The following is a 16,692-nucleotide window of genomic DNA, read 5'->3' as shown; positions in this document are numbered from 1 at the left end:
GTTTCCCACAAGTAAGGATCAAATCCATGGACTCGTCATATCTTTGTAAAAGAAAAGTAAATTTATGCTTACCTGATAAATTACTTTCTTTTACGATATGACGAGTCCACGGCCCACTCTGTTCTTTTTAAGACCGTTTTTCTTTATATTTTTTTTATAAACTTCAGTCACCTCTGCACCTTTTTAGCCTTTCCTTTTCTCTTCCTATAACCTTCGGCCGAATGACTGGAGGTGGAGGGGAAGGGAGGGGCTATATATACAGCTCTGCTGTGGTGCTCTTTGCCACTTCCTTTTAGCAGGAGGTTAATATCCCACAAGTAAGGATTAAATCTGTGGTCTCGTCATATCGTAAAAGAAAGTAATTTATTAGGTAAGCATAAATTTAGTTTTTTGTCAGGCTGCGCGGCCTTGGTACACTTTTCTCTGGCCTACACGGTGTACCTTGTGACTAGACGTGGTCACGTTCTGTTCTCCATTTCCGTATTCCTGACCACGTGGTGATGGACAGTCTGTTTCGCCAGTTGTCTGGGTCATAGGAGGTGGTGAGTGCCCCAGCCATTGGGGGTGTAAGGTGCGGTTTTTATTTTTTCTATCCATAATTTCTATCCAAGTTATGGAGGATTCTGATTTTTTGGAGACGAATGTCTCTGATTCAGATTCTACTTCTTGCGAGGAGTATGAAAGGCTGGGTAATCCATGCCCTTCAGTTATGTTCCGCATGCCACTTTAGAGTGCTCTTTTCTCCCGAAACAGGGAATTTAGGGGATCCCATATCCCGTGAGGCACGTGCCCTAGAACCTTCTTTGGCTACGCAAGCTGGTGTCCCTAATGTCATTACCCCTTCTCCGGAAGGCAGCTTGTTTTCTCCAGAAGTTACGGCATGGTTCTGCATGCCCATATCTATGGCGTTGGTGCATTTACATCTTCCAGAGAGGGAGGAGTTGCTGAGATACTGTCCGTGTTCTGTTAACCAGGGCTCGTCAGGCGGGGGATCATCTGGGTCAGATCAGCCCTCTGGAGACGCGGTTTCCTCTGAGGCTTCAGGGGCCCAACCCTCGGAGGTCGATGTCATCAGTGGCCCCGGCGGAGCTAAGTCTTGCTTTTCGTTATAGACTGGTGCATCTTCGTGTCCTGCTGCGGCATGTTTTTGCAGTGCTGGAGGATCCCAATCCTGATGGGTTGAGGGATACTCGGTCTTTGGTTCCGGACGGCAGGCTGGGTTAGACGTGTGGAGATGAAGTTAATTTCCTTGTCGTCTCCAATTTCCCTTTCTTTTGGGGTATCTTATTCCAGTTCTGAACTTCGGGAGAATGGGGTCTCTGATTGACTGGTCCTGTTAGTGTACCCATTTTTCTTGGGCGTTCACCTGCCCTCTTTTTCTTTGATCGATTTTAGAATGTATTTTATTTCCTTTTAAGAAGCTCAAGTCTGTTATCATTTTTCCGCTGGGAAATATTTCTTCTCTGGAATTTGATACTAGCGATTTTGTGGTCGCTTAGGCACTTCCGCGAAAGTTGCATGTTAAGGTGTTAGTTACTTTGTTATATCTACAGATCCTTTTGTCGATCCCTACTGGGGTTTTGATTTCTCTGTGGCCTGGTCGGTTCTGTAGTGCCCTATGTAGCAGGCTGGTCCTGGTCGGGCGCTGGTTTCTGTTCCTTAAGGTCTATATTGCCACGTGGTGCCGGTGTAACTGGCTCACCTGGTTGGGTGGTGAGTTGCTTACTCAGATGAGGAGTTTGTTATACTCTGGTTTCTCTTCAGATCGAATAAATCTTTAGCGTTTTTCTAAAGATTTCCGGGGAGAGCAACAACCATGAGTTTTCAATAATTTTTTGAGGCTCTGCCCCATGCAGGGCTAAAACATGGTAGAGGAGGCCTTTTGTTTCTAGACGTCAGGCTGGTTCTCGTTTCTTCTTTTGGGTGGGACATCAGAGGGATTGTACTCAGTCCTCATTGTCCTGTTCCTGATTGTTAGCGGGTTTCCAGAAGCGGATCCTGCTAAAGCTTACTCTGGGGGTTCCAGAGGTCCTTTGGCCTCAGAGTTAGGGTTCTCAATTCCCAATTGGACTGGAGGTTTAGATGACTACTTAGACATCTGGGGAACCAGGTTGGGGCAATTTTTTTTTTATCTCCTCTATGGTATTCTTCCTGGACTGTCTTTTTTGAGGCCTTGATGACAGTACCTCTTCTTTAAGGGGTTGAGGTGACTTAGGCTTCCTTTTTCCCCTTCTGGGGCTAGTTGTTTGGTCATCTGTTCTGGAAGTTCGGGCATTTACGGCCTTTTTCTTCCTCCTACTGTTTCTTGTCTGCTCCCATGTTTTTGGGGCTCTGGAGAATGCGTTTGTCTCTGTTTTCCTGGAACTGCCCTTACTTACGACGTCTCAGTTTGATCTGTCGCTCGTCTGGAATTGTGATGCTCATTCATCGTTAATTCCTTGAGCTGTGGGGGTTACCGGTAAGTTGATCCTGAAAGGATTGTAGGGCTGCAAAAACTAATCGGCAAGTTTGATCATAAAAATAGTTGTCAACAAATCTCATTATCAATTTGGTGGTCAGCGATTAGTTGGTCAATTGCACAGCACCAGCTGCTTTAATTTGATGATCTACTGCAACTAAGATTGTGCAAAAAAAATTGAATTTATTCATTTTTTTAATCTTTTTTCTATCCGATTAATTGGAAAACAATCATCCGATTAATCGGATAGAAAAAAAAAAAAATAAATGTTTGCACAATACCATGTGCAGGAGTTTATCGGATTGAAGCAGCTGGTGCTGTGCAATTAACCAACTAATCGCTGACCACCTAATTGATAATGAGATTCTTTGACAACTATTTTTATGATCAATCTTACCGATTAGTTGTTGCAGCCCTAAAGGATTGTTTGGAGACTATATTGTCTTCTCAAGCTGGATTATCTAGTTTTTGAGCTCTAGTTCTTGTCAGCTCCTTAGCATTTGGACTTTGGGTTGTTGCCCTTCGAGCCTTTAGGAGTTATGCTCTCTGTCTCTGGGATGTTTAGTGAACGTCCAGTGTCCAAGGACCTTTGGATGTGGCTGTGATTGCATCTCCTAGGGTACAGATTTCTCCGTATGAAGTATCCCTATGGTTCCTCAGGAGTTAATAGCTTGTGGCTGGCTCCGGTTTCCGGGTGTCCAGTTTTCTGGACATGTTCTTGTCTTGGATATCTGACCGAATCTCTTAGATTGGTTCTGGGCGATTCGGTCCTTCCGGTTTTGAGATATCCGCTTGCTCCTTCAGGTGGTTTTGTCTTTCTCTTTCTCTTATCAGAGACTTGGAAATAACCTGATGGCTAGTTTAGCTGCCTAGCAAGCGGGAGATTGCGGTTGAAATCTGTTGCAGCTATTTGCACCTTAAAATGTGTGCTCGATGGCTGTTTGTTTTCTACTGGGCTGGCTGTTGCAGCTGGATGGTTCCTCTACAGTCGATATTAACTTTGCTTTCTGCTGCCGTACTCTCCATGCCTGTGGGCGGGTGAGCGGTTATATTTTGCATTTTCCTCCCCTTAGTGAGATTGGGGCATACCACAGGATCCACCTAGTGCCACGGAGGTCTTCTTCCTCTGTTCAGTGGGGTTTCCCCTACCTTGCGTACATGTCATGAAGGGTTGGATCCTGGTATAGTGCTGTCACTGTTTCAGTGTAGTCTCCTCTTTGCCTAGCAGTGTCCCTTCTTGTAGGGAAAGGAACTGGGTCTGAGTTCTGGAACCCAAGCTCGTCCTATGTTCTGTCATAGCTTAGTTGGTTAGCATATCAGTCGCAAAATGGTTGGGGTTCGCTCTACCCGTTGGTACCGTTTAGTTCCCCCCTTTTTTTCCATACTGAGGATTTGGGTGGTCTGGGGAACTCTTTCCCTGCCTTCGGACATTGCCAGTCACTCTGGTAGTGGGTCTGTGTCTCAAAGAGGGGGTCAGAGGTCTGACTGCTTGGTGGTGTCTTGACTGCGTATCTTACCTAGATCTTGTGATCTCTCCTTAGGTGGGACGTTTCGTGGTGTTCCCTTCCTCAGCAGGAAGCCTTTCTCTGCTGGTTTTGGATGCTCTCCTACTTTCCTGTTTCTGTCTGGGAGGGAGTTGGTTTCTGCACTTCTTCATAATGTTTCCTCTGTGGGAGTCCTGGTGCAGTTCCTAGCTTGGTTGGCTAGTGTTGGCGGCTGGTATCTGCTAGACTTCTGTTGCAGAGAGTAGCCTATGGCTTCATCTGGAGCACAATAAGATTTTATGATGCTATTTTTAGGCGGTTCCCGGGGGGTGGTTTTTATCCCTTGGTTGCACTTTCATGAGTGCGGACTGCACTCTGTGTGAGGAATGGGATCTACCTTGTTCCTCTAGGTCTCCAGGGTTGGGACGTTATTCTGATAAGGTTAGGTTTTTTTTCCTCTCTTCTTTCTGTTCGGTCGTTAGAGTTCGTTCTCTTTGCATTTTTGTCCTGTTGCAACCTTGGTTTGCACTTGGAGCTCTGCTGGGGGTCTTTTTATCCTAGTTGTCTTGTTGAGTCCTTCTTCTTCTTCCCTTCAGGGGGTATGGGGAAAGTGTGGGCATGGAGCCTGCGGGACTTGTCTCCTCGGGGGACTTTGTGCTCGGTGGAATCAAGGTAATTCTGAGCGGTCTCTAACTAGGGCCTTACTGGTTTTAACTGATGGGCAGTTACTTGGTCCTTTCAGATTTTATTCTTCTGTTTCTGTTGAAGCAGTTTTTTTGTCAGGTGTTTGGGTAATTTCAGGCTGTGGTGCCCTCTGAATGGGCTGCCTCGTCTACCTGCCCTTTGTATTGCATTCAGTGTCCTCTATAGCTTGAGTATTGTTTTCCCAAAAGTAATGAATGCAGCTGTGGACTCTTCCCGTTCATGAAAAAAAAACAACTTAAATTATGCTTACCTGATAATTTTCTTTTCTTCTGACGGGGAGAGTTCACAGCTCCCTGCCCATGTTTTTTTTATATGGGGCAGCTGTTTCTTTATTTTTTATTCTTCTGGCACCTTTTTCACCCTGGTATTTATCCTACTGTTCCTTGTACCCTTCGCAGAATGACTGGGGGATGAGGGAAGTGGGGGAGGTATTTAAGCCTTTGACTGGGGTGTCTTTGCCTCCTCCTGGTGGCCAGCTTCTGAATTCCCAAAAGTAATGAATACAGCTGTGGACTCTCCCCGTCAGAAGAAAAGAAAATTATCAGGTAAGCATAATTTTAAGTTTTTTTTTTTTTCATGATTCAGATGGAGAATAACATTTAAAAAAAAGTTTTCAATTTTACTTCTATTATCAAATTTGCTTAATTCTCATGTTTTTCTTTGAGGAAGAGAAATGTATGTAGGTAGCGTCAACATGTCTAGAGCTCTAGATGACAGGAAATAGTGCTGCCGTTTTAGTGCTCTTGCTAATTTATAACTTTGTTGCAAAACTGCTGTCATATAGAAGTGCAGACACGTGCACACTCGGGAACTTTCCTTCCTGCTTTTCAAAAAGGGAAAACAAAGAAAATGTGAAAATAGAAGTCTATAGGAAAATTGTATGTTTTTTATGCATCGTGAAAGAAACATTTTGGGTTTCATGTCCCTTTAACTCCGATGGACACACAACTTCCAACTCCATGGGACCTGATATAGGCCTTGCCGCCATTCTGATCTGCTGGAGCTGCGGCCCAAAAGCTGGGATGAGATGAAGGTAGCGCTGAAGCCCTACAGGGAGTGAGTGCAAAGTAATTGCCATTGCGGGAAACACAAATCAAGGGCCGTTCGCTCCTAAGCCACTCTGGATAGAGGCAGAAAGATTTCCACTGAGACTGACCAGACATTACATCTCTAGCCAAACCTGCATTCCTGAAAGATTGCCGAAGTGGGCCTTGTTTTACTAGTAAATAAGTCCTCTTATTCACAGACAAAATACTGTGTCTGCTGTCTTAGTGCCCTCACTCACATTCCCAACAAAAAGGTAGATTTAGTGGGAGTGAGGGCAAAGGCGTGAGGGGCCGGGAAGAGAGGATTGGGGGGTGGGGTGGATTTGTATACATGAGCTTCCACTCAATGCCTGCCGGTCTGCCCTATGTTTATTTCAGTTTCAAGTTTTCCTGGTGCTATCCCTGAAATGCTCGGAGGACCCTAGGTTTGACATGGTATTCTCTTGCAATGTGGTGCTGTTTATGAGTTTGGTGTCACACTAACGGACCGGAGCCAGAAATAAATATAGTAAGGAAACTGTCCCTCTGCAAGCTAGCAAATTAAAAAGGAATTAATAGATGTCCATATGCCTGCATTTTGGAATTAAACTAACATATCGCACAGGTACCTGCATTTGGAAAACAAAAAATATGCCCATGTGTATGTTTTTAGAAACAAATTTAAAAATATATGTCCAGGTGTCTGCATTTGGAACTTAAAAATAAATATGCTCATTTGCATGCTTTTGGAATTAAAATAATAAAAAAAAACAATATCCATGTGCAAGCATTTGAGGTTAAAAAAAATAAAAGTGCTTGTGTTGGGGGTTACAATTTTGGATGCAGATAATAAACAAAAAGTCATGGTGGCTTTAACCAGCAATGGAACAACTGTTAATACAACTGCCAGTTAAATCTGACAAGAGTAAAAAAAAAAAAAAAAAAAGTTTTAAACTGTTTTATTATGGCATACAATAATAAAAGATGAAGACGCTAACATTTTCAGGCTTGCAATATACTGTATATCTCATATGGATGACTAAAAAAGATCTGGCTCCTAGATTTTGAACAAATTTGTCAAGCACTGCATATAACCATTGAACTAGTAGTAAGCACACTGGCAAATCCCCAGAAGGCACTAAGGTTGGGGCGTTTGTGGTACAGATGAACCATAACACAGCACCGTGAGTACCATCCCAGCTAGTTTACACCTGAGAAACAACAACACGTGGCTTAAACTTTTTGACAGTATTTAGCGTGTTGTTGTTTTTTTTTTTTGTTTGTTTTTTTAAAAAAAGGCTCCAGATGTTAGTACAATGAGCTCATCTTGTTAGTGAAGTTTATATATAAAAATAATATTCTTGTGCAAAACACATTTACCTATTTGTTTTGTATTTTTTAAATCTGTGTATAATTGAAAGAAATAACGAAATGGGTCCCATATGATCTTTAAAGAGATTCAACTGGATTACTATGAAGTGCTTTGCTATAGGACATAATCTGACCATAGCTATTAATTGTCACTGTTTTCTACACTACTACACATTTATAAGAATAGCAATATAAAAATATATAGCTTTTAAGTGTGATGATATTTTTAAACACCAGAACTGGGTGGTTCCATTTTGAAATCACAATAACTTTGTTTTCTTATGAAAGCTGTAAATAATCAATTTCTTATGATATGCTTTATACCCCTGGTAGAATTACTATAGGCTAGGCTAAATATCACTATAGGTTAGTTTATCTGGATAGGGCAGTGAAGTTTAGTAATGCCAAGGACTGAAAATACCAACACTCTATCTGAACAAAGAGAATGATTCAATTCCTGTAATGACTCCTTGTGACCTTAGGACATTTTATCTCCCTTTGCCTCAAGCACTAAAATTACAGTGTCGGATCAGCAGAGCAGTGTAGTAGATAAATGTAACAATTAAAAATAAATGAAGGGAACACATATTGCCTTTGATCACAATACTGATCAGCTCAGAAGTTGACTTGTTAAAAGGACACTAAAGTCCTATTTAAACTCTCATGATATTTTATACAATTTTCCATTTTCTGTTATCAATTTCTTTTCGGTAGCACTTGGTGCCTTAGAAAGTGCGCATATAAAATGACCGAGTATGTGCAGATCAAAGTGTATATGCATGAATCTGTAATTGGCTGATGGCTGTCACATGATACAGTGAGCAGGGAAAAGGAAACGATCTTCTATATTTCCCAGAAAGAAAAAAAACTACTGACAATTTGAAATTCAGAGCCAGTGCTATTGCCTTGTCTATTTATTGTGGAATATTGATTATTTAATTCTACTGTATTTAATTATCTAGTTCTAGCTCATAACACTTTGGATTCATCCCTGTATAAAATTAGGAACTGACTCTTAAACAATGTATAATCGTCTCGGCTCCTCAATATTCTGTGTGAGATTTGGCAACCTTGACAAGAGTTTTTAATAATATAATGTTGCACTGAACCATGTTATAATCAGGTAGTGTCCTCAGTACTCTCAAGTCTATGCACAAACATGGTATTATGAAGTGAAACATGCCAATTGGACAGGAATTCCCCATAATGACTTGTTGAATTGTTGTCAGTACTATTTATCTAGTTTCTCTGGACTTATATTAGAGTGCCACTTTGTTCCTTGCCTGGGGGAGATCTATAACCAGTTGTTCAACCTACACTGTACTTAAAATGCCAGAAATCTGGCAGCTGATCACATTTCAGCTACACTCTCTTGTACTTTCCGAGGGTACAAAAAAATAAATAATTAAATAGAAATGTTTAAAGTTTCTCTCTAATATATCAACACAGTCTAAACATTGTTTTAAAATGTTCTCTAAAATAGTTATACAATGGGATTGTTTAAGTGTTTACAATCTCATTGGTGTGTGTTAATAAGTTAATGCATAAAACTGTTTGCTCTGTGTTAGTATGCATTATCTTTTAGTGAGATGAAAGATTTAGGTCTCTTGCTACCAATCACCAGTGTGCTTTTTTGGATACACAGGAAGCTTGGACAGTCTATTTTAAGGGGAATACATACTTAATCAGTAAGAGGAAGATGTGTGTGCCTTATTACGCACAGCCGGGAAAGCCCTGGATGGGAGCCAAATGTGTTTTTAACAGAGGTAATGGTTATCTGTGACACAAGTAGATGCCTGACCCCATTAGTGTTAAGGGCCATTTTTTTACTGTGACAGGAGACCTTGCTTCCTACTGTAACACAACTGACAGAATCACTTTGTCTCTTGTAGGATAAGTTGTGGAAATTCCTTCCTGGTAAAGGAAAAGCACAGCCATGTATAACTGAACTGACACTTCAGATTGTAAGTATGATCCTTTTTGTTTATTTTTTTTTATACTTTGTATTCTTTTGATGATGAGGCTATTATACTATACAATATATACAATATACTTCTCCAAATGCTTTTTCAGATAAGGTGGTGGGTAAAACACCTAACAATTTAAAAGAGGAATTTAAAAATGCTGCGAATAGTCAGAAAACAACCATGAAAGAGCAATAAGCAGTTTATGGCAGGTGTTTGTGCTCGTCTGACTTATCACTCGTATTACAGGTATGAAATTAAACACGATCGCTTGAGCGCAATCGCGTTTTATCTGTTTCACGAAGCAAAAAAGTTACACAAAACGCACAAAATATCTAATAAAAATTGTTTTAAAAATAATATTGCACACAGGTGTTAGAGAAAAAAGGCAGCTGAAGGGCTTTAGTAGAAAAAACCAATGAGTCCTACAAAGCACAAAAACTATGTAAAATTCCAAAAAATCTTTATTAGAAAAACATGGGATTATAAAAAGGCGTAACATACAGAAGAGCGCAAGCTGTCTTATGCGTTTCGGCCATTAGGCCTTATTCATAGACATAGGGAGCATCAATACAATCAAACTTAAATACACTTAAAACCAAAGTGATTGGCTACTGTTCAATTACGTCACTGATACACCTGTGCTTAAAGGGACAATGCTGGTTTATACTTTATTATTATCCAATGGCAAAAGAATTTTCCTCATTGGAAAGTATTACATTATTGACACTTTCAACTCATAATCTTAACAATTGAATTGTATTTGTGTGACAAAGGATGTGTGTGCCATAATTTACATATATATAAACATTTTTTACTTTGTAAAAATGTACACAAATTATAGGACAAAGTCAACACAAAATGGAAGCTGCCGATTAACATTAGTGGGATTAGAGTGCAAGAGGAAAGATTAATAAATGTCATTAAGGATATGGCTTCTATAGCACAACAAAAAATAAATAAAGGGGTATGTTTATATCTACAAATATTTTGAGGGATAAAAACCCAAAATAATTTAAATACATTTTACCACTGGTGTTGCTATATATATATCACAAGTATAAAAATGTGTGTCGAAAGTTTATTTGAAGCTCATACTACCTTTTTGTTTTTAGCTGTTATAATATTAATGCTGCCATAAATTAATAATGTCCCCATCTATGTTTAGACCCTTTGGTCTTCTAGTTTGTAGACAAAAGATCCAGAAAGCCTCTCTATTGAGGAGCTGAAGGGCTTTAACATATATATATATATATATATATATATATATATACACATATACATGTCTAGAGATGTATATGAATGTGTGTATATATGTATGTGTGTGTGTATTTATACATATATATATATTTTATATGTGTGTGTTGTTTAACACAAATACATATGTACACATATGTTAAAGGGATACTGAACCCAATTTTTTCTTTCACAATTAAGATAGTGTGCAATTTTAAACAACTTTCTAATTTAATCTGTTTAACAATTTTTCTTCGTTCTCATAGTATCTTTATTTGAAAAAGCAGGAATGTAAGCTTACGAGCCAGCCCATTTTTGGTTCAGAACCGTGGATAGTAGTACTATTAGAGATATCTCGTCAAACTTAATTTGACAGATACCACGCCCCTTTATATGCAAAACCCTGCCCCTTTATAGGCAAATTCCCGCCCCTTTATATGCAGATCCCCACCCCTTTATATACAGATCCCCGCCCACTCTCCTCCCAATATTTTCACCCTACCCGCCCACTATTTTCCATATTTTACGCCCCTTTTATGGCTTCTTCTAAGAGCATTTTAACATTTATTTTAATATTAAAATAATTCCCTTTTATGGCTTCTTTTAAGAGCATTTTAACATTTATTTTAATGTTAAAATAATAAACAATATAATTTTATTTTAAATAGTGTTGTGTTAATGTTTTATGTATCATTTAACTGATATTTTGTAAGATTTCAATGCGATTAAATAAAGCGCAGAATTTATTTTCTTTTTTAAAACTTTATTTGAGTCATAAAGCAGAAAAAAAAGTTTTATACAGAAAACATTTGATAAAATTTACAAAGTCAACCACGTTGAAAGATTAAAAAGTGATTTAGGTCTTTTCTTTAATGTCATGTAACCTTGAGGTGTAGTTAGTCCCATGGTGGGTGTTGAAGGTAATGGTAAAATATCATGTTGCGGCAATGTCTCTGGTAAATGAGTAATATCCCTTATTTCCATTTTTAGATGTTCAAAATTATTCCTTTTTCTAGCATTACCAACAACTGACGATGGAATATTCAGTTCAGCCATAGCTTTCATAAAAAACTCCCAACCTTTCGGTGTTTTGCGCATGGTCACATTGTGACTTTGTGTAGCGCAACGTACTAAATCTAGTATGTTTGAACGAATAATTGTTTGGTTTTTGTAAACAAACTGCCCATTATCATTCCAATTAGTTATATGTTTGGATTGTGCCATTTTAGAAAGAAGTAATTCAGCATTTTTCTTAAACCGGTCATGCACATTGTTAACAACTTCATGAAATATTCCATCACCTTTTTCAATAAATACACTACTTGTACGCCTCAGTTCGCCTGTGGCGGGGCGAAAATACCCGCAGGTATTTGGCATTGCACACGAGCTCATGATTGGCTGTGCGCGGGCAGGAACTAGTCTGGTTAGCGCAAAAGAGCGAAAAGAGTTTACTTTCAACTTATAATACGAACACAACCTGACTAGTGCAATAAGCTTACAATTTTAAACAATATTCCATTAAAATAAATGTTAAAATGCTCTTAAATAAATGTTAAAATGCTCTTAGAAGAAGCCATAAAATGGGCGTAAAATATGGAAAATGGTGGGTAGGGTGAAAATATTGGGAAGAGAGTGGGCGGGGATCTGCATATAAAGGGGCGGGGATCTGCATATAAAGGGGCGGGAATTTGCCTATAAAGGGGCGGGGTTTTGCCTATAAAGGGGCGTGGTACCTGTCAAATTAAGTTTGACGAGATATCCCTAATAGTACTACTGTGGATAGCGCTTGCTGATTGATGGCTACATTTAATCACCAATCGGTAAGCGCTACCCAGGTGCTGAACCGAATATGGACTGGCTAGTAAGCTTAGATTCCTGCTTTTACAAATAAAGATACCAAAAGAACGAAGAAAAATTGATAACAGGAGTAAATTAGTTGCTTAAAATTGCATGCTGAATCATGAAAGAGTGTCTGAATCATGAAAGAAAAAAATTGGGTTCAGTATCCCTTTATGTAGATGAAAGCATGTAAAAGCCTATTTATTCAATATTCAAATTTAATAAAGAATGTAACTGTGTATTTAATGTTAATACTTCACATTTTAATGTTCTGCACATAGCAGAATATGTTCTAAGTATTTATGTTTGTGTGTGTATATAGGTATAGATATATATTATACCGAAATACCATCAGATATATGTAGAAATGTGTAAATAGAACATATTTTGCTATGTGAAGAACATTGGAATGTGAAATATTGATATTTTCATGTCAGGTTAGCGCACATGAGAATATGCGAGCGGATTTGCGCGAGAGTATAGTCTTTTTTTTTTTTTTTTTCTCCACTTTTTTTTCCTTCCATTGAAATCTATGGGAAAATATGTGAACATGCATGCGATAATGTAAATTTGTCTTTTTGCGCTAGTCTGGTTAGCGCAAAAGAGCGAAAAGAGTTTACTTTCAACTTATAATACGAACACAACCTGACTAGTGCAATAAGCTTACAATTTTAAACAATATTCCAATTTGCTTTATTCTTTAGATATCATTTGTTGACGAAATAGCAATGCACATGAGTGAGCCAATCAAACAAGGCATCTATGTACAGCCACCAATCATCAGCTACTGAGCCTATCTAGATAATCTGCAGATAGTAGCATACAGCGCCTAATGGAACACCCATCTATACTGTGAATACTTGAATAATATATTCAGTTAATTAAAATAGGGAATATTTCTAGAATCACCAGTTACAAAAAATGTGTCAATTTGATGTGGGTTCCGTGAAAGATATATGAAAAGTTGGTAGAAAGAGTAATAAAATTTGAAAAAAAATTGAAAAAGTAGTGTACATTTAAATGGTGTCAATGACCCAAATCAAAAAATGCCATTTAGGAATATATATACAAAATGTGTATATAGAGACATATATATATATATATATATATATATATATATATATATATATATATATATAAAGATGTAAGTGTCTCTAGTGTCCATATAGTATCACAAAAAATGCATACAGTGTCCATATAGTATCCCAAAAAATACATAGTGTCCATATAGTATCCCAAAAAATGCAAATGATCGAAAGTGGGGGAAAAAGGTATAAAGTGTAAAAAAATGTGTCCTCCCAGGGAGTAGAATAATATGTAAAGGAATCCTAAATATTCTTATGTGGATAATTCTCCCTGATGTCTTCTTGAAATAAGTCTTATACAAAAAACCTGTTAAAAAAACAGACAAATATGTACAAAACCATAGTGGTATCAGTCCTGCCTTATAGTGCATTAGGCTCACCGGACAAACTTCTGAAAAAATCTCGAGCTGTCTTTCGTCGATTCATTTTGGCCTTGAGTAAGGCCTTTATCAAGACAATCATGTCTCATTTATTGTTGCAGAAAACCTTGGGGTATGGTGTTGAGTGTCATTACCAGACCACTCCAGGAGAGCCTTTTTCTAGTCTGATATAAAAAAATACTAAAAGAAACATTATATTATTAAGTAAAATTGACTTTGACGATTCAGGTAGAGCATACAATTTTAAACAACTTTCCATTTGACTTCCTTTATCAAATTTACTTAATGTTCTTGGTATCCTTTGTTAAAGAAGCGGCAATGCACCAGGATGTCTATCCATGCAAATTTTCCATTGACTCCAGTGCATGATCTAGGTTTTAAGTTAGATTAAACATGAGAAATCTTTAGTTGAGGTTAGATATCACCAAGGGATTTAGTCACCCCTTTTATGGCAAGCAATAAAAGATCAGGCTGAAAATATGAAATACATTTAAAACTTTATTCATGTACCTCTACATTACAGGGAAAGGGGCGGGGGGAAATAATGAAAGTACTTTGCAAATTTGTTTTACTGCACATAATTAAACATTTTATGCTTCAAACCCAAAGTGAATTGTGTCCGTTAAATGACAAGTATATCTAAGAATCTAGATGATCATTTTAATACCAAAATGGTATCCGTTTGTCTTTTTGTGTATTCAAGTCTGTTTTAAATCTCTTCTCTTGGACAGCCTTAGCCATAAAACCCTGCCCAGAGATGAAAATAGAAACAATCAATGAAAGTTACTCAGGCCACAATTTTTAATTGTGCTTCAGACCTTGTTTTAGAAAGATATACTTAAAGAGACTTGCATGGTTGAGAGAGTGCATGTCATGTTAAGACACTTCAATGTACAGTGGCAAGAAAAAGTATCTGAACCCTTCAGAAATTACTGCATTTATGTATAAATTTGTCTTGAAACCTGTTTTGATGTTCATCTAAGTTACAGTAATCAACCAACACAATCTGTTTAACTGATAACACATAAATTGTGTTGTTCTTGTACATATTGAATATATTATTCAAGTATTCACAGTATAGATTAGAAAAAGTATGTGAAACCCTAGGCTAATTACTTCAACATAGGCTAGTTAGATTTGGAAATTTGCAAACCTGGTGTCTAATGAAACGAGACTGGAGGTGTGGGTTAGAGCAACTTTGACTTTTAAAAAAGCACTCAAATATTTTGAGTTTGCTATTCACAAAATGCATCTTGATGTGAACCATGCCCCGCTAAAAAAGAGCTCTCAATAGACCTGCGATCAAGAATTGTTGCGTTGTATAAAGCTGGAAAGGGTTACAAAGTTATGTCAAAGAGCTTAAATATTTATTTGTCCACTGTTAGACAAAATGTCTATAAATGGAGATGATGTAGTACTGTGGCTGCTCTCCCTAGAAGTGGCCGTTTAGCCAAGATGACTCAAAGGACACACCTTATTTTTCTCAACAAGGTAAAAAAGAACCCTAGATTGATAGCAAAAAAACTTAAAGAAATCATTGGGAACTGGTTAACATCTTTGTTCATGAGTCTACTAGAATGATAACATTGAACAGGCATGGTGTCCATGGCAGGACACCACAAAGAATGTTGCTGCTTTCCCAAAATAAATTGCTGCACTGCTGAAGTTTGCCAAAGACCACCTCGACACTCCACAATGCTACTAAAACTAAGGTTGAGTTTGGGAAGAACACACAGCACTATGTACAACGTAAAAAGGGCACCACATACAAACATGAAAACATCATCCCAACGGTTAAGTATGGTGGAGGGAACATCATGTTTGGACTGCTTTGGACCACTTGCCATCACCGAGGGATGATCAACCAGCTGAAGCTCCATAAATGTTGGGTGATGCATCAGGACAATGTTCCTAAACATCAAAGTAAACCAACTACAGAATGGCTAAAAAAAATAAAAAAAATAAATCTGCCTTTTGGAGTGGCCCAGTCAGAGTTCAGACCATAACCCCATAGAAATGCTGTGGACTGACCTCAAGAGAGCTGTTCACACCAGACATCCTAAGAATATGGCTGAGCTTAAGTAGTTCCGTAAGGAAGAGTGGTCCAAAATTCCTTCTGAACGCTTGGTTGAGGTTCTTGCTGCCAAAGGGGAGGATTAGCTAGCTATTAAATCCAAGTGTTCACTTTTTTCCACAGCACTGTGGATGTTTAATGGAATGTGTTCAATAAAGACATGAACGATTATAATTGTTTTTGTATTGTTAGCTTAAAGTGCCATACAACATGTTGACATCTGTGCATATCCTAAAAGGGCTAATTAAGTAAAAATAGATTGCATTAAAAAAGTTTTAAAAATTGCTGGCAATTATTTTAAAATAATTTTCAAAAATAAGCAAAATTAGTTACATAGCTATGCTGTATGGAGAAGTCTGATTCACCTCCCCTTATCAGTGTTTAGCATCAGAAACACAGGCATTGTATTTCTCTTGTTAAGTGTATCCAGTCCACGTATCATCCATTACTTGTGGGATATTCTCCTTCCCAACAGGAAGTTGCAAGAGGATCACCCACAGCAGAGCTGCTATATAGCTCCTCCCCTCAATGCCATATCCAGTCATTCTCTTGCAACTCTCAACTAAGATGGAGGTCGTAAGAGGACTGTGGTGTTTTATACTTAGTTTATCTCTTCAATCAAAAGTTTGTTATTTTTAAATGGTACCGGAGTGTACTGTTTATCTCAGGCAGTATTTAGAAGAAGAATCTGCCTGCGTTTTCTATGATCTTAGCAGAAGTAACTAAGATCCTTTGCTGTTCTCACATATTCTGAGGAGTGAGGTAACTTCAGAGGGGGAATAGCGTGCAGGTTTTCCTGTAATAAGGTATGTGCAGTTAAAATATTTTCTCCTGTTAAGTGTAGTCAGTCCACGGCTCATCCATTACTTATGGGATATTAACTCCTCCCTAACAGGAAGTGCAAGAGGATCACCCAAGCAGAGCTGCTATATAGCTCCTCCCCTCTACGTCATACCCAGTCATTCTCTTGCACCTAACTAATAGATAGGATGTGTGAGAGGACTGTGGTTATTAAAATTAGTTTTTATTTCTTCAATCAAAAGTTTGTTATTTTAAACAGCACCGGAGTGT

The 16,692-nt window shown here is 38.3% G+C and overlaps 1 non-coding gene across 1 annotated transcript; it reads left to right on the top strand.

The window, feature by feature from the left end:
• Positions 1-1,744: 1,744 nt before the first annotated feature.
• LOC128643543 (U5 spliceosomal RNA) lies at positions 1,745-1,860 on the top strand. Its single transcript, XR_008399837.1, has one exon. It is a non-coding gene; the product is annotated as a U5 spliceosomal RNA (small nuclear RNA).
• Positions 1,861-16,692: the final 14,832 nt, after the last annotated feature.

Source organism: Bombina bombina, unplaced genomic scaffold, assembly GCF_027579735.1.
Source record: "Bombina bombina isolate aBomBom1 unplaced genomic scaffold, aBomBom1.pri scaffold_1699, whole genome shotgun sequence".
NCBI lineage: Eukaryota > Metazoa > Chordata > Amphibia > Anura > Bombinatoridae > Bombina > Bombina bombina.
This window is presented reverse-complemented; position numbering and strand designations above follow the sequence as displayed.